The sequence below is a fragment of the Oncorhynchus tshawytscha genome, linkage group LG25 (genome assembly GCF_018296145.1).
Source record: "Oncorhynchus tshawytscha isolate Ot180627B linkage group LG25, Otsh_v2.0, whole genome shotgun sequence".
NCBI lineage: Eukaryota > Metazoa > Chordata > Actinopteri > Salmoniformes > Salmonidae > Oncorhynchus > Oncorhynchus tshawytscha.
In genome coordinates, this window is record NC_056453.1 from 4,203,833 (window position 1) to 4,225,989 (window position 22,157).

At 43.8% G+C, this 22,157-nt stretch overlaps 23 non-coding genes across 23 annotated transcripts; all 23 read left to right on the forward strand.

The window, feature by feature from the left end:
• Positions 1–541: 541 nt before the first annotated feature.
• Positions 542–623, forward strand: trnas-gcu. Its single transcript has one exon. It is a non-coding gene; the product is annotated as a tRNA-Ser (tRNA).
• Positions 624–1,074: 451 nt separating this feature from the next.
• Positions 1,075–1,156, forward strand: trnas-gcu. Its single transcript has one exon. It is a non-coding gene; the product is annotated as a tRNA-Ser (tRNA).
• Positions 1,157–2,182: 1,026 nt separating this feature from the next.
• Positions 2,183–2,264, forward strand: trnas-gcu. The gene has a single exon. It is a non-coding gene; the product is annotated as a tRNA-Ser (tRNA).
• Positions 2,265–2,713: 449 nt separating this feature from the next.
• Positions 2,714–2,795, forward strand: trnas-gcu. The gene has a single exon. It is a non-coding gene; the product is annotated as a tRNA-Ser (tRNA).
• Positions 2,796–3,821: 1,026 nt separating this feature from the next.
• Positions 3,822–3,903, forward strand: trnas-gcu. Its single transcript has one exon. It is a non-coding gene; the product is annotated as a tRNA-Ser (tRNA).
• Positions 3,904–4,355: 452 nt separating this feature from the next.
• trnas-gcu lies at positions 4,356–4,437 on the forward strand. Its single transcript has one exon. It is a non-coding gene; the product is annotated as a tRNA-Ser (tRNA).
• A 451-nt stretch (positions 4,438–4,888) lies between these two features.
• On the forward strand, positions 4,889–4,970 carry trnas-gcu. The gene has a single exon. It is a non-coding gene; the product is annotated as a tRNA-Ser (tRNA).
• Positions 4,971–5,998: 1,028 nt separating this feature from the next.
• trnas-gcu lies at positions 5,999–6,080 on the forward strand. Its single transcript has one exon. It is a non-coding gene; the product is annotated as a tRNA-Ser (tRNA).
• Positions 6,081–6,532: 452 nt separating this feature from the next.
• trnas-gcu lies at positions 6,533–6,614 on the forward strand. The gene has a single exon. It is a non-coding gene; the product is annotated as a tRNA-Ser (tRNA).
• A 451-nt stretch (positions 6,615–7,065) lies between these two features.
• Positions 7,066–7,147, forward strand: trnas-gcu. Its single transcript has one exon. It is a non-coding gene; the product is annotated as a tRNA-Ser (tRNA).
• A 1,026-nt stretch (positions 7,148–8,173) lies between these two features.
• Positions 8,174–8,255, forward strand: trnas-gcu. The gene has a single exon. It is a non-coding gene; the product is annotated as a tRNA-Ser (tRNA).
• Positions 8,256–8,707: 452 nt separating this feature from the next.
• Positions 8,708–8,789, forward strand: trnas-gcu. Its single transcript has one exon. It is a non-coding gene; the product is annotated as a tRNA-Ser (tRNA).
• A 451-nt stretch (positions 8,790–9,240) lies between these two features.
• On the forward strand, positions 9,241–9,322 carry trnas-gcu. The gene has a single exon. It is a non-coding gene; the product is annotated as a tRNA-Ser (tRNA).
• Positions 9,323–10,346: 1,024 nt separating this feature from the next.
• On the forward strand, positions 10,347–10,428 carry trnas-gcu. Its single transcript has one exon. It is a non-coding gene; the product is annotated as a tRNA-Ser (tRNA).
• A 449-nt stretch (positions 10,429–10,877) lies between these two features.
• On the forward strand, positions 10,878–10,959 carry trnas-gcu. Its single transcript has one exon. It is a non-coding gene; the product is annotated as a tRNA-Ser (tRNA).
• A 451-nt stretch (positions 10,960–11,410) lies between these two features.
• Positions 11,411–11,492, forward strand: trnas-gcu. Its single transcript has one exon. It is a non-coding gene; the product is annotated as a tRNA-Ser (tRNA).
• Positions 11,493–12,520: 1,028 nt separating this feature from the next.
• trnas-gcu lies at positions 12,521–12,602 on the forward strand. The gene has a single exon. It is a non-coding gene; the product is annotated as a tRNA-Ser (tRNA).
• Positions 12,603–13,451: 849 nt separating this feature from the next.
• trnas-gcu lies at positions 13,452–13,533 on the forward strand. The gene has a single exon. It is a non-coding gene; the product is annotated as a tRNA-Ser (tRNA).
• A 475-nt stretch (positions 13,534–14,008) lies between these two features.
• trnas-gcu lies at positions 14,009–14,090 on the forward strand. Its single transcript has one exon. It is a non-coding gene; the product is annotated as a tRNA-Ser (tRNA).
• A 1,027-nt stretch (positions 14,091–15,117) lies between these two features.
• trnas-gcu lies at positions 15,118–15,199 on the forward strand. Its single transcript has one exon. It is a non-coding gene; the product is annotated as a tRNA-Ser (tRNA).
• Positions 15,200–15,675: 476 nt separating this feature from the next.
• trnas-gcu lies at positions 15,676–15,757 on the forward strand. Its single transcript has one exon. It is a non-coding gene; the product is annotated as a tRNA-Ser (tRNA).
• Positions 15,758–16,790: 1,033 nt separating this feature from the next.
• trnas-gcu lies at positions 16,791–16,872 on the forward strand. The gene has a single exon. It is a non-coding gene; the product is annotated as a tRNA-Ser (tRNA).
• A 340-nt stretch (positions 16,873–17,212) lies between these two features.
• On the forward strand, positions 17,213–17,294 carry trnas-gcu. Its single transcript has one exon. It is a non-coding gene; the product is annotated as a tRNA-Ser (tRNA).
• The last annotated feature ends 4,863 nt before the right edge of the window (positions 17,295–22,157 follow it).

Consider the following 22,157-nt stretch of genomic DNA (forward strand, 5'->3'; position numbering starts at 1 on the left):
CTGAGTAGAGATAACAGGATGAGGTGGCCGAGTGGTTAAGACTGCTAATCCGTTGTGCTCTGCATGCATGGGTTCGAATCCCATCCTCATTGTGTAACCAGTACAATTCTGTGCTTTATTATGGTTTTGGAAGATTGGCCGACTGCCACCGCGAGAGCACAAGACTTGGTATCTGAATGGTGAAGGCGATGAACTACATGTGTGGATCATAACACCAACCTCTTCACAAAACATATTTCCTCTCTTGCATGGCCCCACATGAGTATAGAATCCCTACACAATCCTAAAGCGACTGATAAGATTCAGGAATTGAAGAAAAGCTTTTCCAAGGGCAACCTCAATGGTGGGATTTGAACCGACACCTCAACACACTTCATCAAGCACTTGAGACCACTCGGCCTGACAACACATTTGTTAAATGTCTCGATGGGATCGACATATGGCCCTGCCATTGCTCTGCCTAACTTTCATGGATTTCATTCAAGGGTTTCGATACAGCAACTACAGTTTTTTAAGGTCATTTGCAACATATATATTACAGGGTGAGGTGGCCGAGTGGTTAAGGCGATGGACTGCTAATCCATTGTGCTCTGCATGCATGGGTTCAAATCCCATCCTCATCGTGTAACCAGTACAATTCTGTGCTTTATTATGGCCTTGGAAGATTTTGACTTTCACAAACACTGGTAAGATGGCCAACTGCCACCGCGAGAGCACAAGACTTGGTATCTGAGTGGATCATAACACCAACCTCTTCACAAAACATATTTCCTCTCTTGCATGTCCCCACATGAATATAGAATCCCTCCACAATCCTAGAGCAACTGATAAGATTCAGCTATTGAAGAATAGCTTTTCCAAGGGAAACCTCAATTGTGGGATTTGAACCGACAACTCAACACACCTCATCAAGCACTTGAGACCACTCGGCCTGACAACACATTTGTTAAATGTCTCGATGGGATCGACACATGGCCCTGCCATTGCTCTGCCTAACTTTCATGAATTTCATTCAAGGGTTTACATACAGCAACTACAGTTTTTTTAAGGTCATTTACCAAGTTAATATTACACGATGAGGTGGCCGAGTGGTTAAGGCGATGGACTGCTAATCCATTGTGCTCTGCATGCATGGGTTCGAATCCCATCCTCATCGTGTAACCAGTAGAATTCTGTGCTTTATTATGATTTTGGAAGATTTTGACTTTCACAAACACTGGTAAGATGGCCGACTTCCACCGCGAGAGCACAGGACTTGGTATCTGAGTGGTGAAGGCGATGAACTACATGTGTGGATCATAACACCAACCTCTTCGCAAAACATATTTCCTCTCTTGCATGGCCCCACATGAATATAGAATCCCTCCACAATCCTAGAGCAACTGATAAGATTCAGGTATTGAAGAATAGCTTTTCCAAGGGCAACCTCAATGGTGGGATTTGAACCGACACCTCAACACACCTCATCAAGCACTTGAGACCACTCGGCCTGACAACACATTTGTTAAATGTCTCGATGGGATCGACACATGGCCCTGCCATTGCTCTGCCTAACTTTCATGAATTTCATTCAAAGGTTTACATACAGCAACTACAGTTTTTTTAAGGTCATTTGCCACATATATATTACAGGTTGAGGTGGCCGAGTGGTTAAGGCTGCTAATCCATTGTGCTCTGCATGCATGGATTCGAATCCCATCCTCACCGTGTATCCAGTACAATTCTGTGCTTTATTATGGTTTTGGAAGATTTTGACTTTCACAAACACTGGTAAGATGGCCGACTGCCACCGCGAGAGCACAGGACTTGGTATCTGAGTGGTGAAGGCGATGAACTACATATGTGGATCCTAACACCAACCTCTTCGCAAAACATATTTCCTCTCTTGCATGGCCCCACATGAATATAGAATCCCTACACAATCCAAGAGCAACTGATAAGATTCAGGTATTGAAGAATAGCTTTTCCAAGGGAAACCTCAATTGTGAGATTTGAACCGACAACTCAACACACCTCATCAAGCACTTGAGACCACTCGGCCTGACAACACATTTGTTAAATGTCTCGATGGGATCGACATATGGCCCTGCCATTGCTCTGCCTAACTTTCATGGATTTCATTCAAGGGTTTCGATACAGCAACTACAGTTTTTTAAGGTCATTTGCTGAGTAGAGATAACAGGATGAGGTGGCCGAGTGGTTAAGGCGATGGACTGCTAATCCATTGTGCTCTGCATGCATGGGTTCGAATCCCATCCTCATCGTGTAACCAGTACAATTCTGTGCTTTATTATGGCCTTGGAAGATTTTGACTTTCACAAACACTGGTAAGATGGCCAACTGCCACCGCGAGAGCACAAGACTTGGTATCTGAGTGGATCATAACACCAACCTCTTCACAAAACATATTTCCTCTCTTGCATGTCCCCACATGAATATAGAATCCCTCCACAATCCTAGAGCAACTGATAAGATTCAGGTATTGAAGAAAGCTTTTCCAAGGGAAACCTCAATTGTGGGATTTGAACCGACAACTCAACACACCTCATCAAGCACTTGAGACCACTCGGCCTGACAACACATTTGTTAAATGTCTCGATGGGATCGACACATGGCCCTGCCATTGCTCTGCCTAACTTTCATGAATTTCATTCAAGGGTTTACATACAGCAACTACAGTTTTTTAAGGTCATTTACCAAGTTAATATTACACGATGAGGTGGCCGAGTGGTTAAGGCGATGGACTGCTAATCCATTGTGCTCTGCATGCATGGGTTCGAATCCCATCCTCATCGTGTAACCAGTAGAATTCTGTGCTTTATTATGATTTTGGAAGATTTTGACTTTCACAAACACTGGTAAGATGGCCGACTTCCACCGCGAGAGCACAGGACTTGGTATCTGAGTGGTGAAGGCGATGAACTACATGTGTGGATCATAACACCAACCTCTTCGCAAAACATATTTCCTCTCTTGCATGGCCCCACATGAATATAGAATCCCTCCACAATCCTAGAGCAACTGATAAGATTCAGGTATTGAAGAATAGCTTTTCCAAGGGCAACCTCAATGGTGGGATTTGAACCGACACCTCAACACACCTCATCAAGCACTTGAGACCACTCGGCCTGACAACACATTTGTTAAATGTCTCGATGGGATCGACACATGGCCCTGCCATTGCTCTGCCTAACTTTCATGAATTTCATTCAAAGGTTTACATACAGCAACTACAGTTTTTTTAAGGTCATTTGCCACATATATATTACAGGTTGAGGTGGCCGAGTGGTTAAGGCTGCTAATCCATTGTGCTCTGCATGCATGGATTCGAATCCCATCCTCACCGTGTATCCAGTACAATTCTGTGCTTTATTATGGTTTTGGAAGATTTTGACTTTCACAAACACTGGTAAGATGGCCGACTGCCACCGCGAGAGCACAGGACTTGGTATCTGAGTGGTGAAGGCGATGAACTACATGTGTGGATCCTAACACCAACCTCTTCGCAAAACATATTTCCTCTCTTGCATGGCCCCACATGAATATAGAATCCCTACACAATCCAAGAGCAACTGATAAGATTCAGGTATTGAAGAATAGCTTTTCCAAGGGAAACCTCAATTGTGAGATTTGAACCGACAACTCAACACACCTCATCAAGCACTTGAGACCACTCGGCCTGACAACACATTTGTTAAATGTCTCGATGGGATCGACATATGGCCCTGCCATTGCTCTGCCTAACTTTCATGGATTTCATTCAAGGGTTTCGATACAGCAACTACAGTTTTTTAAGGTCATTTGCTGAGTAGAGATAACAGGATGAGGTGGCCGAGTGGTTAAGGCGATGGACTGCTAATCCATTGTGCTCTGCATGCATGGGTTCGAATCCCATCCTCATCGTGTAACCAGTACAATTCTGTGCTTTATTATGGTTTTGGAAGATTGGCCGACTGCCACCGCGAGAGCACAAGACTTGGTATCTGAATGGTGAAGGCGATGAACTACATGTGTGGATCATAACGCCAACCTCTTCACAAAACATATTTCCTCTCTTGCATGGCCCCACATGAGTATAGAATCCCTACAGAATCCTATAGAGACTGATAAGATGCAGGTATTGAAGAATACCTTTTCCAAGGGCAAATCCCTCAATGGTGGGATTTGAACCGACAACTCAACACACCTCATCAAGCACTTGAGACCACTCGGCCTGACAACAGATTTGTTAAATGTCTCGATGGGACCGACACATGGCCATGCCATTGCTCTGCCTAACTTTCATGGATTTCATTCAAGGGTTTCGATACAGCAACTACAGTTTTTTAAGGTCATTTGCAACGTATATATTACAGGGTGAGGTGGCCGAGTGGTTAAGGCGATGGACTGCTAATCCATTGTGCTCTGCATGCATGGGTTCAAATCCCATCCTCATCGTGTAACCAGTACAATTCTGTGCTTTATTATGGCCTTGGAAGATTTTGACTTTCACAAACACTGGTAAGATGGCCAACTGCCACCGCGAGAGCACAAGACTTGGTATCTGAGTGGATCATAACACCAACCTCTTCACAAAACATATTTCCTCTCTTGCATGTCCCCACATGAATATAGAATCCCTCCACAATCCTAGAGCAACTGATAAGATTCAGGTATTGAAGAATAGCTTTTCCAAGGGAAACCTCAATTGTGGGATTTGAACCGACAACTCAACACACCTCATCAAGCACTTGAGACCACTCGGCCTGACAACACATTTGTTAAATGTCTCGATGGGATCGACACATGGCCCTGCCATTGCTCTGCCTAACTTTCATGAATTTCATTCAAGGGTTTACATACAGCAACTACAGTTTTTTTAAGGTCATTTACCAAGTTGATATTACACGATGAGGTGGCCGAGTGGTTAAGGCGATGGACTGCTAATCCATTGTGCTCTGCATGCATGGGTTCGAATCCCATCCTCATCGTGTAACCAGTAGAATTCTGTGCTTTATTATGATTTTGGAAGATTTTGACTTTCACAAACACTGGTAAGATGGCCGACTTCCACCGCGAGAGCACAGGACTTGGTATCTGAGTGGTGAAGGCGATGAACTACATGTGTGGATCATAACACCAACCTCTTCGCAAAACATATTTCCTCTCTTGCATGGCCCCACATGAATATAGAATCCCTCCACAATCCTAGAGCAACTGATAAGATTCAGGTATTGAAGAATAGCTTTTCCAAGGGCAACCTCAATGGTGGGATTTGAACCGACACCTCAACACACCTCATCAAGCACTTGAGACCACTCGGCCTGACAACACATTTGTTAAATGTCTCGATGGGATCGACACATGGCCCTGCCATTGCTCTGCCTAACTTTCATGAATTTCATTCAAAGGTTTACATACAGCAACTACAGTTTTTTTAAGGTCATTTGCCACATATATATTACAGGTTGAGGTGGCCGAGTGGTTAAGGCTGCTAATCCATTGTGCTCTGCATGCATGGATTCGAATCCCATCCTCACCGTGTATCCAGTACAATTCTGTGCTTTATTATGGTTTTGGAAGATTTTGACTTTCACAAACACTGGTAAGATGGCCGACTGCCACCGCGAGAGCACAGGACTTGGTATCTGAGTGGTGAAGGCGATGAACTACATATGTGGATCCTAACACCAACCTCTTCGCAAAACATATTTCCTCTCTTGCATGGCCCCACATGAATATAGAATCCCTACACAATCCAAGAGCAACTGATAAGATTCAGGTATTGAAGAATAGCTTTTCCAAGGGAAACCTCAATTGTGAGAGATTTGAACCGACAACTCAACACACCTCATCAAGCACTTGAGACCACTCGGCCTGACAACACATTTGTTAAATGTCTCGATGGGATCGACATATGGCCCTGCCATTGCTCTGCCTAACTTTCATGGATTTCATTCAAGGGTTTCGATACAGCAACTACAGTTTTTTAAGGTCATTTGCTGAGTAGAGATAACAGGATGAGGTGGCCGAGTGGTTAAGGCGATGGACTGCTAATCCATTGTGCTCTGCATGCATGGGTTCGAATCCCATCCTCATCGTGTAACCAGTACAATTCTGTGCTTTATTATGGTTTTGGAAGATTGGCCGACTGCCACCGCGAGAGCACAAGACTTGGTATCTGAATGGTGAAGGCGATGAACTACATGTGTGGATCATAACGCCAACCTCTTCACAAAACATATTTCCTCTCTTGCATGGCCCCACATGAGTATAGAATCCCTACAGAATCCTATAGAGACTGATAAGATGCAGGTATTGAAGAATACCTTTTCCAAGGGCAAATCCCTCAATGGTGGGATTTGAACCGACAACTCAACACACCTCATCAAGCACTTGAGACCACTCGGCCTGACAACAGATTTGTTAAATGTCTCGATGGGACCGACACATGGCCATGCCATTGCTCTGCCTAACTTTCATGGATTTCATTCAAGGGTTTCGATACAGCAACTACAGTTTTTTAAGGTCATTTGCAACGTATATATTACAGGGTGAGGTGGCCGAGTGGTTAAGGCGATGGACTGCTAATCCATTGTGCTCTGCATGCATGGGTTCAAATCCCATCCTCATCGTGTAACCAGTACAATTCTGTGCTTTATTATGGCCTTGGAAGATTTTGACTTTCACAAACACTGGTAAGATGGCCAACTGCCACCGCGAGAGCACAAGACTTGGTATCTGAGTGGATCATAACACCAACCTCTTCACAAAACATATTTCCTCTCTTGCATGTCCCCACATGAATATAGAATCCCTCCACAATCCTAGAGCAACTGATAAGATTCAGGTATTGAAGAATAGCTTTTCCAAGGGAAACCTCAATTGTGGGATTTGAACCGACAACTCAACACACCTCATCAAGCACTTGAGACCACTCGGCCTGACAACACATTTGTTAAATGTCTCGATGGGATCGACACATGGCCCTGCCATTGCTCTGCCTAACTTTCATGAATTTCATTCAAGGGTTTACATACAGCAACTACAGTTTTTTTAAGGTCATTTACCAAGTTGATATTACACGATGAGGTGGCCGAGTGGTTAAGGCGATGGACTGCTAATCCATTGTGCTCTGCATGCATGGGTTCGAATCCCATCCTCATCGTGTAACCAGTAGAATTCTGTGCTTTATTATGATTTTGGAAGATTTTGACTTTCACAAACACTGGTAAGATGGCCGACTTCCACCGCGAGAGCACAGGACTTGGTATCTGAGTGGTGAAGGCGATGAACTACATGTGTGGATCATAACACCAACCTCTTCGCAAAACATATTTCCTCTCTTGCATGGCCCCACATGAATATAGAATCCCTCCACAATCCTAGAGCAACTGATAAGATTCAGGTATTGAAGAATAGCTTTTCCAAGGGCAACCTCAATGGTGGGATTTGAACCGACACCTCAACACACCTCATCAAGCACTTGAGACCACTCGGCCTGACAACACATTTGTTAAATGTCTCGATGGGATCGACACATGGCCCTGCCATTGCTCTGCCTAACTTTCATGAATTTCATTCAAAGGTTTACATACAGCAACTACAGTTTTTTTAAGGTCATTTGCCACATATATATTACAGGTTGAGGTGGCCGAGTGGTTAAGGCTGCTAATCCATTGTGCTCTGCATGCATGGATTCAAATCCCATCCTCACCGTGTATCCAGTACAATTCTGTGCTTTATTATGGTTTTGGAAGATTTTGACTTTCACAAACACTGGTAAGATGGCCGACTGCCACCGCGAGAGCACAGGACTTGGTATCTGAGTGGTGAAGGCGATGAACTACATATGTGGATCCTAACACCAACCTCTTCGCAAAACATATTTCCTCTCTTGCATGGCCCCACATGAATATAGAATCCCTACACAATCCAAGAGCAACTGATAAGATTCAGGTATTGAAGAATAGCTTTTCCAAGGGAAACCTCAATTGTGAGATTTGAACCGACAACTCAACACACCTCATCAAGCACTTGAGACCACTCGGCCTGACAACACATTTGTTAAATGTCTCGATGGGATCGACATATGGCCCTGCCATTGCTCTGCCTAACTTTCATGGATTTCATTCAAGGGTTTCGATACAGCAACTACAGTTTTTTAAGGTCATTTGCTGAGTAGAGATAACAGGATGAGGTGGCCGAGTGGTTAAGGCGATGGACTGCTAATCCATTGTGCTCTGCATGCATGGGTTCGAATCCCATCCTCATCGTGTAACCAGTACAATTCTGTGCTTTATTATGGTTTTGGAAGATTGGCCGACTGCCACCGCGAGAGCACAAGACTTGGTATCTGAATGGTGAAGGCGATGAACTACATGTGTGGATCATAACGCCAACCTCTTCACAAAACATATTTCCTCTCTTGCATGGCCCCACATGAGTATAGAATCCCTACAGAATCCTATAGAGACTGATAAGATGCAGGTATTGAAGAATACCTTTTCCAAGGGCAAATCCCTCAATGGTGGGATTTGAACCGACAACTCAACACACCTCATCAAGCACTTGAGACCACTCGGCCTGACAACAGATTTGTTAAATGTCTCGATGGGACCGACACATGGCCATGCCATTGCTCTGCCTAACTTTCATGGATTTCATTCAAGGGTTTCGATACAGCAACTACAGTTTTTTAAGGTCATTTGCAACGTATATATTACAGGGTGAGGTGGCCGAGTGGTTAAGGCAATGGACTGCTAATCCATTGTGCTCTGCATGCATGGGTTCAAATCCCATCCTCATCGTGTAACCAGTACAATTCTGTGCTTTATTATGGCCTTGGAAGATTTTGACTTTCACAAACACTGGTAAGATGGCCAACTGCCACCGCGAGAGCACAAGACTTGGTATCTGAGTGGATCATAACACCAACCTCTTCACAAAACATATTTCCTCTCTTGCATGGCCCCACATGAATATAGAATCCCTCCACAATCCTAGAGCAACTGATAAGATTCAGGTATTGAAGAATAGCTTTTCCAAGGGAAACCTCAATTGTGGGATTTGAACCGACAACTCAACACACCTCATCAAGCACTTGAGACTACTCGGCCTGACAACACATTTGTTAAATGTCTCGATGGGATCGACACATGGCCCTGCCATTGCTCTGCCCAACTTTCATGAATTTCATTCAAGGGTTTACATACAGCAACTACAGTTTTTTTAAGGTCATTTACCAAGTTGATATTACACGATGAGGTGGCCGAGTGGTTAAGGCGATGGACTGCTAATCCATTGTGCTCTGCATGCATGGGTTCGAATCCCATCCTCATCGTGTAACCAGTAGAATTCTGTGCTTTATTATGATTTTGGAAGATTTTGACTTTCACAAACACTGGTAAGATGGCCGACTTCCACCGCGAGAGCACAGGACTTGGTATCTGAGTGGTGAAGGCGATGAACTACATGTGTGGATCATAACACCAACCTCTTCGCAAAACATATTTCCTCTCTTGCATGGCCCCATGAATATAGAATCCCTCCACAATCCTAGAGCAACTGATAAGATTCAGGTATTGAAGAATAGCTTTTCCAAGGGCAACCTCAATGGTGGGATTTGAACCGACACCTCAACACACCTCATCAAGCACTTGAGACCACTCGGCCTGACAACACATTTGTTAAATGTCTCGATGGGATCGACACATGGCCCTGCCATTGCTCTGCCTAACTTTCATGAATTTCATTCAAAGGTTTACATACAGCAACTACAGTTTTTTTAAGGTCATTTGCCACATATATATTACAGGTTGAGGTGGCCGAGTGGTTAAGGCTGCTAATCCATTGTGCTCTGCATGCATGGATTCGAATCCCATCCTCACCGTGTATCCAGTACAATTCTGTGCTTTATTATGGTTTTGGAAGATTTTGACTTTCACAAACACTGGTAAGATGGCCGACTGCCACCGCGAGAGCACAGGACTTGGTATCTGAGTGGTGAAGGCGATGAACTACATATGTGGATCCTAACACCAACCTCTTCGCAAAACATATTTCCTCTCTTGCATGGCCCCACATGAATATAGAATCCCTACACAATCCAAGAGCAACTGATAAGATTCAGGTATTGAAGAATAGCTTTTCCAAGGGAAACCTCAATTGTGAGATTTGAACCGACAACTCAACACACCTCATCAAGCACTTGAGACCACTCGGCCTGACAACACATTTGTTAAATGTCTCGATGGGATCGACATATGGCCCTGCCATTGCTCTGCCTAACTTTCATGGATTTCATTCAAGGGTTTCGATACAGCAACTACAGTTTTTTAAGGTCATTTGCTGAGTAGAGATAACAGGATGAGGTGGCCGAGTGGTTAAGGCGATGGACTGCTAATCCATTGTGCTCTGCATGCATGGGTTCGAATCCCATCCTCATCGTGTAACCAGTACCATTCTGTGCTTTATTATGGTTTTGGAAGATTGGCCGACTGCCACCGCGAGAGCACAAGACTTGGTATCTGAATGGTGAAGGCGATGAACTACATGTGTGGATCATAACGCCAACCTCTTCACAAAACATATTTCCTCTCTTGCATGGCCCCACATGAGTATAGAATCCCTACAGAATCCTATAGAGACTGATAAGATTCAGGTATTGAAGAATAGCTTTTCCAAGGGCAACCTCAATGGTGGGATTTGAACCGACAACTCAACACACCTCATCAAGCACTTGAGACCACTCGGCCTGACAACAGATTTGTTAAATGTCTCGATGGGACCGACACATGGCCATGCCATTGCTCTGCCTAACTTTCATGGATTTCATTCAAGGGTTTCGATACAGCAACTACAGTTTTTTAAGGTCATTTGCAACGTATATATTACAGGGTGAGGTGGCCGAGTGGTTAAGGCAATGGACTGCTAATCCATTGTGCTCTGCATGCATGGGTTCAAATCCCATTCTCATCGTGTAACCAGTACAATTCTGTGCTTTATTATGATTTTGGAAGATTTTGACTTTCACAAACACTGGTAAGATGGCCGACTGCCACCGCGAGAGCACAAGACTTGGTATCTGAGTGGATCATAACACCAACCTCTTCACAAAACATATTTCCTCTCTTGCATGTCCCCACATGAATATAGAATCCCTCCACAATCCTAGAGCAACTGATAAGATTCAGGTATTGAAGAATAGCTTTTCCAAGGGAAACCTCAATTGTGGGATTTGAACCGACAACTCAACACACCTCATCAAGCACTTGAGACTACTCGGCCTGACAACACATTTGTTAAATGTCTCGATGGGATCGACACATGGCCCTGCCATTGCTCTGCCCAACTTTCATGAATTTCATTCAAGGGTTTACATACAGCAACTACAGTTTTTTTAAGGTCATTTACCAAGTTGATATTACACGATGAGGTGGCCGAGTGGTTAAGGCGATGGACTGCTAATCCATTGTGCTCTGCATGCATGGGTTCGAATCCCATCCTCATCGTGTAACCAGTAGAATTCTGTGCTTTATTATGATTTTGGAAGATTTTGACTTTCACAAACACTGGTAAGATGGCCGACTTCCACCGCGAGAGCACAGGACTTGGTATCTGAGTGGTGAAGGCGATGAACTACATGTGTGGATCATAACACCAACCTCTTCGCAAAACATATTTCCTCTCTTGCATGGCCCCACATGAATATAGAATCCCTCCACAATCCTAGAGCAACTGATAAGATTCAGGTATTGAAGAATACCTTTTCCAAGGGCAAATCCCTCAATGGTGGGATTTGAACCGACAACTCAACACACCTCATCAAGCACTTGAGACCACTCGGCCTGACAACAGATTTGTTAAATGTCTCGATGGGATCGACACATGGCCCTGCCATTGCTCTGCCTAACTTTCATGGATTTCATTCAAGGGTTTCGATACAGCAACTACAGTTTTTTAAGGTCATTTGCCACATATATATTACAGGTTGAGGTGGCCGAGTGGTTAAGGCTGCTAATCCATTGTGCTCTGCATGCATGGATTTGAATCCCATCCTCACCGTGTATCCAGTACAATTCTGTGCTTTGTTATGGTTTTGGAAGATTTTGACTTTCACAAACACTGGTAAGATGGCCGACTGCCACCGCGAGAGCACAGGACTTGGTATCTGAGTGGTGAAGGCGATGAACTACATGTGTGGATCCTAACACCAACCTCTTCACAAAACATATTTCCTCTCTTGCATGGCCCCACATGAGTATAGAATCCCTACACAATCCAAGAGCAACTGATAAGATTCAGGTATTGAAGAATAGCTTTTCCAAGGGAAACCTCAATTGTGAGATTTGAACCGACAACTCAACACACCTCATCAAGCACTTGAGACCACTCGGCCTGACAACACATTTGTTAAATGTCTCGATGGGATCGACATATGGCCCTGCCATTGCTCTGCCTAACTTTCATGGATTTCATTCAAGGGTTTCGATACAGCAACTACAGTTTTTTAAGGTCATTTGCTGAGTGGAGATAACAGGATGAGGTGGCCGAGTGGTTAAGGCGATGGACTGCTAATCCATTGTGCTCTGCATGCATGGGTTCGAATCCCATCCTCATCGTGTAACCAGTACAATTCTGTGCTTTATTATGGTTTTGGAAGATTGGCCGACTGCCACCGCGAGAGCACAAGACTTGGTATCTGAATGGTGAAGGCGATGAACTACATGTGTTGATCATAACGCCAACCTCTTCACAAAACATATTTCCTCTCTTGCATGGCCCCACATGAGTATAGAATCCCTACAGAATCCTATAGAGACTGATAAGATGCAGGTATTGAAGAATACCTTTTCCAAGGGCAAATCCCTCAATGGTGGGATTTGAACCGACAACTCAACACACCTCATCAAGCACTTGAGACCACTCGGCCTGACAACAGATTTGTTAAATGTCTCGATGGGACCGACACATGGCCATGCCATTGCTCTGCCTAACTTTCATGGATTTCATTCAAGGGTTTCGATACAGCAACTACAGTTTTTTAAGGTCATTTGCAACGTATATATTACAGGGTGAGGTGGCCGAGTGGTTAAGGCGATGGACTGCTAATCCATTGTGCTCTGCATGCATGGGTTCAAATCCAATCCTCATCGTGTAACCAGTACAATTCTGTGCTTTATTATGGCCTTGGAAGATTTTGACTTTCACAAACACTGGTAAGATGGCCAACTGCCACCACGAGAGCACAAGACTTGGTATCTGAGTGGATCATAACACCAACCTCTTCGCAAAACATATTTCCTCTCTTGCATGGCCCCACATGAATATAGAATCCCTCCACAATCCTAGAGCAACTGATAAGATTCAGGTATTGAAGAATAGCTTTTCCAAGGGAAACCTCAATTGTGGGAGGTTTACATTCAGCAACTACAGTTTTTTTAAGGTCATTTACCACGTATATATTACAGGGTGAGGTGGCCGAGTGGTTAAGGCGATGGACTGCTAATCCATTGTGCTCTGCATGCATGGGTTCGAATCCCATCCTCACCGTGTAACCAGTACAATTCTGTGCTTTATTATGGTCTTGGAAGATTTTGACTTTCACCAACACTGGTAAGATGGCCGACTGCCACCGCGAGAGCACAAGACTTGGTATCTGAGTGGTGAAGGCGATGAACTACAAGTGTGGATCATAACACCAACCTCTTCACTAAACATATTTCCTCTCTTGCATGGCCCCACATGAATATAGAATCCCTACACAATCCAAGAGCAACTGATAAGATTCAGGTATTGAAGAATAGCTTTTCCAAGGGAAACCTCAATTGTGAGATTTGAACCGACAACTCAACACACCTCATCAAGCACTTGAGACCACTCGGCCTGACAACACATTTGTTAAATGTCTCGATGGGATCGACACATGGCCCTGCCATTGCTCTACCTAACTTTCATGGATTTCATTCAAGGGTTTCGATACAGCAACTACAGTTTTTTAAGGTCATTTGCAACGTATATATTACAGGGTGAGGTGGCCGAGTGGTTAAGGCGATGGACTGCTAATCCATTGTGCTCTGCATGCATGGGTTCGAATCCCATCCTCATCGTGTAACCAGTAGAATTCTGTGCTTTATTATGATTTTGGAAGATTTTGACTTTCACAAACACTGGTAAGATGGCCGACTTCCACCGCGAGAGCACAGGACTTGGTATCTGAGTGGTGAAGGCGATGAACTACATGTGTGGATCATAACACCAACCTCTTCGCAAAACATATTTCCTCTCTTGCATGGCCCCACATGAATATAGAATCCCTCCACAATCCTAGAGCAACTGATAAGATTCAGGTATTGAAGAATAGCTTTTCCAAGGGCAACCTCAATGGTGGGATTTGAACCGACACCTCAACACACCTCATCAAGCACTTGAGACCACTCGGCCTGACAACACATTTGTTAAATGTCTCGATGGGATCGACACATGGCCCTGCCATTGCTCTGCCTAACTTTCATGAATTTCATTCAAAGGTTTACATACAGCAACTACAGTTTTTTTAAGGTCATTTGCCACATATATATTACAGGTTGAGGTGGCCGAGTGGTTAAGGCTGCTAATCCATTGTGCTCTGCATGCATGGGGTCGAATCCCATCCTCACCGTGTATCCAGTACAATTCTGTGCTTTATTATGGTCTTGGAAGATTTTGACTTTCACAAACACTGGTAAGTTGGCTTACTGCCACCGCTAGAGCACAGGACTTGGTATCTGAGTGGTGAAGGTGATGAACTACATGTGTGCATAAAAACACCAACCTCTTCACAAAACATATTTCCTCTCTTGCATGTCCCCACATGAATATAGAATCCCTCCACAATCCTAGAGCAACTGATAAGATTCAGGTATTGAAGAATAGCTTTTCCAAGGGCAACCTCAATGGTGGGATTTGAACCGACACCTCAACACACCTCATCAAGCACTTGAGACCACTCGGCCTGACAACACATTTGTTAAATGTCTCGATGGGATCGACATATGGCCCTGCCATTGCTCTGCCTAACTTTCATGGATTTCATTCAAGGGTTTACATACAGCAACTACAGTTGTTTTAAGGTCATTTACCACGTAGATATTACACGATGAGGTGGCCGAGTGGTTAAGGCGATGGACTGCTAATCCATTGTGCTCTGCATGCATGGGTTCGAATACCATCCTCATCGTGTAACCAGTAGAATTCTGTGCTTTATTATGATTTTGGAAGATTTTGACTTTCACAAACACTGGTAAGATGGCCGACTTCCACCGCGAGAGCACAGGACTTGGTATCTGAGTGGTGAAGGCGATGAACTACATGTGTGGATCATAACACCAACCTCTTCGCAAAACATATTTCCTCTCTTGCATGGCCCCACATGAATATAGAATCCCTCCACAATCCTAGAGCAACTGATAAGATTCAGGTATTGAAGAATAGCTTTTCCAAGGGCAACCTCAATGGTGGGATTTCAACCGACACCTCAACACACCTCATCAAGCACTTGAGAACACTCGGCCTGACAACACATTTGTTAAATGTCTCGATGGGATCGACACATGGCCCTGCCATTGCTCTGCCTAACTTTCATGAATTTCATTCAAGGGTTTACATACAGCAACTACAGTTTTTTTAAGGTCATTTACCACGTAGATATTACACGATGAGGTGGCCGAGTGGTTAAGGCGATGGACTGCTAATCCATTGTGCTTTGCATGCATGGGTTCGAATCCCATCCTCATCGTGTAACCAGTACAATTCTGTGCTTTATTATGGCCTTGGAAGATTTTGACTTTCACAAACACTGGTAAGTTGGCTTACTGCCACCGCGAGAGCACAGGACTTGGTATCTTAGTGGTGAAGGCGATGAACTACATGTGTGGATAGAAACACCAACCTCTTCGCAAAACATATTTCCTCTCTTGCATGGCCCCACATGAATATAGAATCCCTCCACAATCCTAGAGCAACTGATAAGATTCAGGTATTGAAGAATAGCTTTTCCAAGGGCAACCTCAATGGTGGGATTTGAACCGACACCTCAACACACTTCATCAAGCACTTGAGACCACTCGGCCTGACAACACATTTGTTAAATGTCTCGATGGGATCGACATATGGCCCTGCCATTGCTCTGCCTAACTTTCATGGATTTCATTCAAGGGTTTACATACAGCAACTACAGTTGTTTTAAGGTCATTTACCACGTAGATATTACACGATGAGGAGCCGTGTGGTTAAGGCGATGGACTGCTAATCCATTGTGCTCTGCATGCATGGGTTCGAATACCATCCTCATCGTGTAACCAGTAGAATTCTGTGCTTTATTATGATTTTGGAAGATTTTGACTTTCACAAACACTGGTAAGATGGCCGACTTCCACCGCGAGAGCACAGGACTTGGTATCTGAGTGGTGAAGGCGATGAACTACATGTGTGGATCATAACACCAACCTCTTCGCAAAACATATTTCCTCTCTTGCATGGCCCCACATGAATATAGAATCCCTCCACAATCCTAGAGCAACTGATAAGATTCAGGTATTGAAGAATAGCTTTTCCAAGGGCAACCTCAATGGTGGGATTTGAACCGACACCTCAACACACCTCATCAAGCACTTGAGACCACTCGGCCTGACAACACATTTGTTAAATGTCTCGATGGGATCGACACATGGCCCTGCCATTGCTCTGCCTAACTTTCATGAATTTCATTCAAGGGTTTACATACAGCAACTACAGTTTTTTTAAGGTCATTTACCACGTAGATATTACACGATGAGGTGGCCGAGTGGTTAAGGCGATGGACTGCTAATCCATTGTGCTCTGCATGCATGGGTGCGAATCCCATCCTCATCGTGTAACCAGTACAATTCTGTGCTTTATTATGGCCTTGGAAGATTTTGACTTTCACAAACACTGGTAAGTTGGCTTACTGCCACCGCGAGATCACAGGACTTGGTATCTTAGTGGTGAAGGCGATGAACTACATGTGTGGAAAGAAACACCAACCTCTTCGCAAAACATATTTCCTCTCTTGCATGGCCCCACATGAATATAGAATCCCTACACAATCCTAGAGCAACTGATAAGATTCAGGTATTGAAGAATAGCTTTTCCAAGGGAAACCTCAATTGTGGGAGGTTTACATTCAGCAACTACAGTTTTTTTAAGGTCATTTACCACGTAGATATTACACGATGAGGTGGCCGAGTGGTTAAGGCGATGGACTGCTAATCCATTGTGCTCTGCATGCATGGGTTTGAATCCCATCCTCATCGTGTAACCAGTACAATTCTGTGCTTTATTATGGCCTTGGAAGATTTTGACTTTCACAAACACTGGTTAGTTGGCTTACTGCCACCGCGAGAGCACAGGACTTGGTATCTTAGTGGTGAAGGCGATGAACTACATGTGTGGATAGAAACACCAACCTCTTCGCAAAACATATTTCCTCTCTTGCATGGCCCCACATGAATATAGAATCCCTACACAATCCTAGAGCAACTGATAAGATTCATGTATTGAAGAATAGCTTTTCCAAGGGAAACCTCAATGGTGGGATTTGAACCGACAACTCAACACACCTCATCAAGCACTTGAGACCACTCGGCCTGACAACACATTTGGTAAAATGCATTTAAAGTTGTGACAATTGTGACAAAACCAACCATGTGAAATATGACATAAACCTGTGCATTATAAAGGGTGGCATAAGCATCACTTAATAAATGCTTTATAAATCATATTAAATTGAGGCTTCACAAAGCATTAATAACCTTGTCATGCATCTTGGCAAAGTATTGCAATGCCAGGATAGTGGGCTAGATTGTTGGGACCACACATATTTGAAAATGTATGCATGCATAACTGTAAGTTGCTTTGGAAAAAAGCATCTGTTAAATTGTTTATATTATATTACTCTAAAACATTTCTAGGATGGCCCAACCTCTTTCCCTCTTTGGTGCAAATATTGGACCTGACCTCAACGTTCCCCAAACTGCAAGATGAGAAACGATCTAAAGTGCCGACATGCACAGCCAAAAACATTGGAAGCATTTTAAAAATAATTTTGAATATTTTGCCTAATTAACCCCCCCCCTATTTTTTTCTGGTTTTCCCAAAGTTCACACTTTTTTAAATTGAAAAACAACAACATTTGTTTTTCTGTGTACACAACAATGCTTAAACCACATCAGGGGATTACTTTTGAGTTCTGGGAAAAATCTAAGAAACTTAGATTTTTGAGTTTGGTTGCATGCCCTTCACTGTTGTTTGGTTAGCTGTGTTTGTGTAACGCAGTAAGAGCACATGTGATGAGTTCGCAAATCAAATGCCCACTTGTGGTGCTGATGAACAGCAAAAAGCAAGTAAGTTTACCTTTAGTTATTGTAATTTAAATACATTTGCTGTAGTTAAGTGTTGAGTTAGATTACCTAGCTACCTCATTAATTATTTAAAACCATTTTGGTGACTTCACAGTAATTACTAGCTAGCTAGCAGGCTCAGTTGAATAAAAATCCCCCTAGATACAGTCAATTCTCATAGTCACGTCATGAGATTTGTAAATGAAAGAGGAATGTTCTTAATACGAATCGAAACCAGTTTCCCATCTCCCCGTTTAGAGTATTTCTGGCACAGAACAGAAATGCCCTTATCTAGATGGTGTGACAAAAGCGTAGTGGTTAGAGCATTGGACCAGTAACCGAACGGTTGCAAGATCGAATCTCTGAGCTGACAAGGTAGAAATCTGTCATTCTGCCCCTGGGTGGGGCAGTTAACCCACTGTTCCTAGGCTGTCATTGAAAATAAGAATTTGTCCTTAACTGACTTGCCTAGTTAAATAAAAAAGGATATCCCCAGCCCCATGCTGATAGGAATTTGGTAAAAATGGATTTAAGTTTCCCTGCATTAAAGTCCCCAGCCACTAGGAGCGCAGCCTCTGGATGAGCTTTTTCCTGTTGCTTATGGAATACAGCTCATTGTGTGCGGTCTTAGTGTCAGAATCAGTCTGTGGTGGTATGTAGATATCTACGAAAAATACAGATGAAAACTCTCTAGGTAGATAGGGTGATCTACAGCTTATCATGAGCTACTCTACCTCAGATTAGCAAAACCTCACCTGATCCACAGGTCACTGTAGGTTGTGAGAGGTATTTAAATGGATTGATAGACCTGCAGAGTTTGCATTTGTTTGTGTGTGTGTGTGTTGTGTGTGTGTGTGTGTGTGTGTGTGTGTGTGTGTGTGTGTGTGTGTGTGTGTGTGTGTGTGTGTGTGTGTGTGTGTGTCAGAGCCAATCTGAGACTACTGCACCAGTTATTCCTCTTCTGTTCCATGCTGGAGACCAGGGCTTCACAGCCACAAAGTCATGATTATAGCTAAACCCTTCCCATTTCCACAATTGACGTGATTTTAAATCTAACCCGAACCTAGAAGGTCAAGTTTGATGTGTTGGTCCACCAGATCTTCAGAGCATTTGGCCGGAAATGTCTGAGAACGAGATTAAGTGTAATTGACTAACATGACTTTAGAGCATTTGAAGCATCCTTCAGCACAACATGCCACCCTTTATAAAGAACATGATAATATCATATTCGACATAGTGGGGGTTATATCACATTTGACATTTGTGGTTATGTCACACATTTATGAACCATGACATATGGTTATAGAATCTTTGTAACAGATGTATGTGGTTCTTGTGAAGGCATTATGAAGGCTTTATGAAGCCTTTATAAGCTGAATGTCATTTAAAGCAGGACCTACTTGTCAGCAATACTGAATGTATTTAGTTATTAAAAGATCCCTCAATACTCATTCTCACGATAGCACATTCACTTTTTTTTAAATTAACCAAGTCAGTTAAAGAACAAATTATTATTTACAATGACGGCCTACCCCGGCCAAACCCGGACCAATTGTGCGCCGCCCTATGGGACTCCCAATCACGGCCAGATGTGATGCAGCCTGGATTCAAACCTGAGACTGCAGTGACACCTCTTGCACTGAGATGCAGTTCCTTAGACAGCTGCGCCACTCGGACATAGTCAGTGACAAACATCTAAGCTAAGCAAGGCTGGGCTTGGTTAAAACCCTGGATGGGAGACCAAATGAAAAGCTGTAGAGCGATCTTGTAGGAGGTGCTGCCCAGCCTATTGTTTTTTCTGATAGTGGATATAACGTAGTTTCAAAGGTACAATTCAACATATGTTATACAATGTTTATCTATGTAGAAAATATAATCCTGTGTTTGAAATTTCACCCTCAAAACAACAGTTGATTACTTTTTGGTATTTTCCACATTGATTCCACATCCAGCTAGCATAGGCCTTACATAACATCTACTTTGTTTAAGAGTGTTTTGCAGAGTGTTGTAACTTGTGTACATTATTTTCCAGGAGCTGGAACATGGTGGCCACACTGTCCGACAGGCTGCAGTGAAATAGCGGAAAGCCTATTTCCTCCTCCTCCTCTCCTCCGGTTCTCCTCCCTATTTGGTTTATGTCCCCCTCAGGCCAGGCCACATTCACCTCTCTAGGCTAGGGGGCGGTATTTTCATGTACGGATGAAAAGCGTGCCCAAAGTAAACTGCCTGCTACTCAAGCACAGAAGCTAGGATATGCATATTATTAGTAGATTTGGATAGATAACACTCTGAAGTTTCTAAAACTGTTTGAATAATGTCTGTGAGTATAACAGAACTTATTTGGTAGGCGAAACCCCGGCAAACCATCCAGGAATTTTTTTTGATGAGGTGACAATGTTTTCAATAGGTTTCCATGTGGATCTAGATTTCTAAGCCACTTGGTTGCAGTTCCTATTGCTTCCACTAGATGTCAACAGGCTTTAGAAATTGGTTGATGTTTTTCCTTTGAGTAATGAAGAAGTAGCCATTTCCTATCTGGGTGGATAGCCAAGTGTACTCTTGTGGTTGGGGAGCGTGACCTGAAGCTCGCTCAACATCAATTTTATCCGCTATTGAATACAGTCTATCCCGTCTTAAATTGTATTGATTATTTATGTAAAAAAAATACCTAAAGTTGGATTAGGAAAGTTGTTTGAAATGTTTGGACAAAGTTTACAGGTAACTTATTAGATAATGTTTAGTCATGTCGGGCGAGTTGGAACCGGTATTTTTCTGAATCAAACGCGCCAAATAAATGGACAGATATAACGGCGGAATTTATCGAACAAAATAACCATTTGTGATGTTTATGGGACATATTCGAGTGCCAACAGAAAAAGCTCTTCAAAGGTAAGGCATGAATTATATCGTTATTTCTGAGTTTTGTGTCTCGCTGTCACGGTTTTCTGTATGGCAAAGAGAGTCGGACCAAAATGCGGCGTGGCTATTGAGATTCATGTTTAATAAAAACAAAGTAAACACGAATCAATACAAAAACAATAAACGTAATGTGAAAACCCAAACAGCCTAAACTGGTGCAAACTAACACTAGACAGTTACAAGGACAATCACCCACAAAACCCAACACCAAACAGGCTACCTAAATATGGTTCCCAATCAGAGACAATGACGAACACCTGCCTCTGATTGAGAACCATATCAGGCCAAACACAGAAACAGACAAACTAGACACACAACATAGAATGCCCACTCAGATCACACCCTGACCAAACAAACATAGAAACATACAAAGCAAACTATGGTCAGGGTGTGACAGTACCCCCAAGGTGCGGACTCCGGCCGCAAAACCTGAACCTATTGGGGAGGGTCTGGGTGGGCATCTGTCCGCGGTGGCGGCTCTGGTGCTGGACGTGGCCCCCACTTCACCATAGTCTTAGTCCGCCACCTTGTCCGCTTCCTTGGCCTCCTAACTACGGCGACCCTACTACATGACCCCACTGGACTGAGGGGCAGCTGCTCGGGACAGAGGGGCAGCTGCTTGGGACAGAGAGGGTCTGGCGCCTCTGGGCAGAGGGGGTCTGGCGCCTCTGGGCAGAGGGGGTCTGGCGCCTCTGGGCAGAGGGGGTCTGGCGCCTCTGGGCTGACTGGCGGCACTGGCGGCCCCTGGCTGACTGGCGGCACTGGCGGCCCCTGGATGACTGGCGGCACTGGCGGCCCCTGGCTAACTGGCGGCACTGGCGGCCCCTGGCTGACTGGCGGCACTGGCGGCTCCTGGCA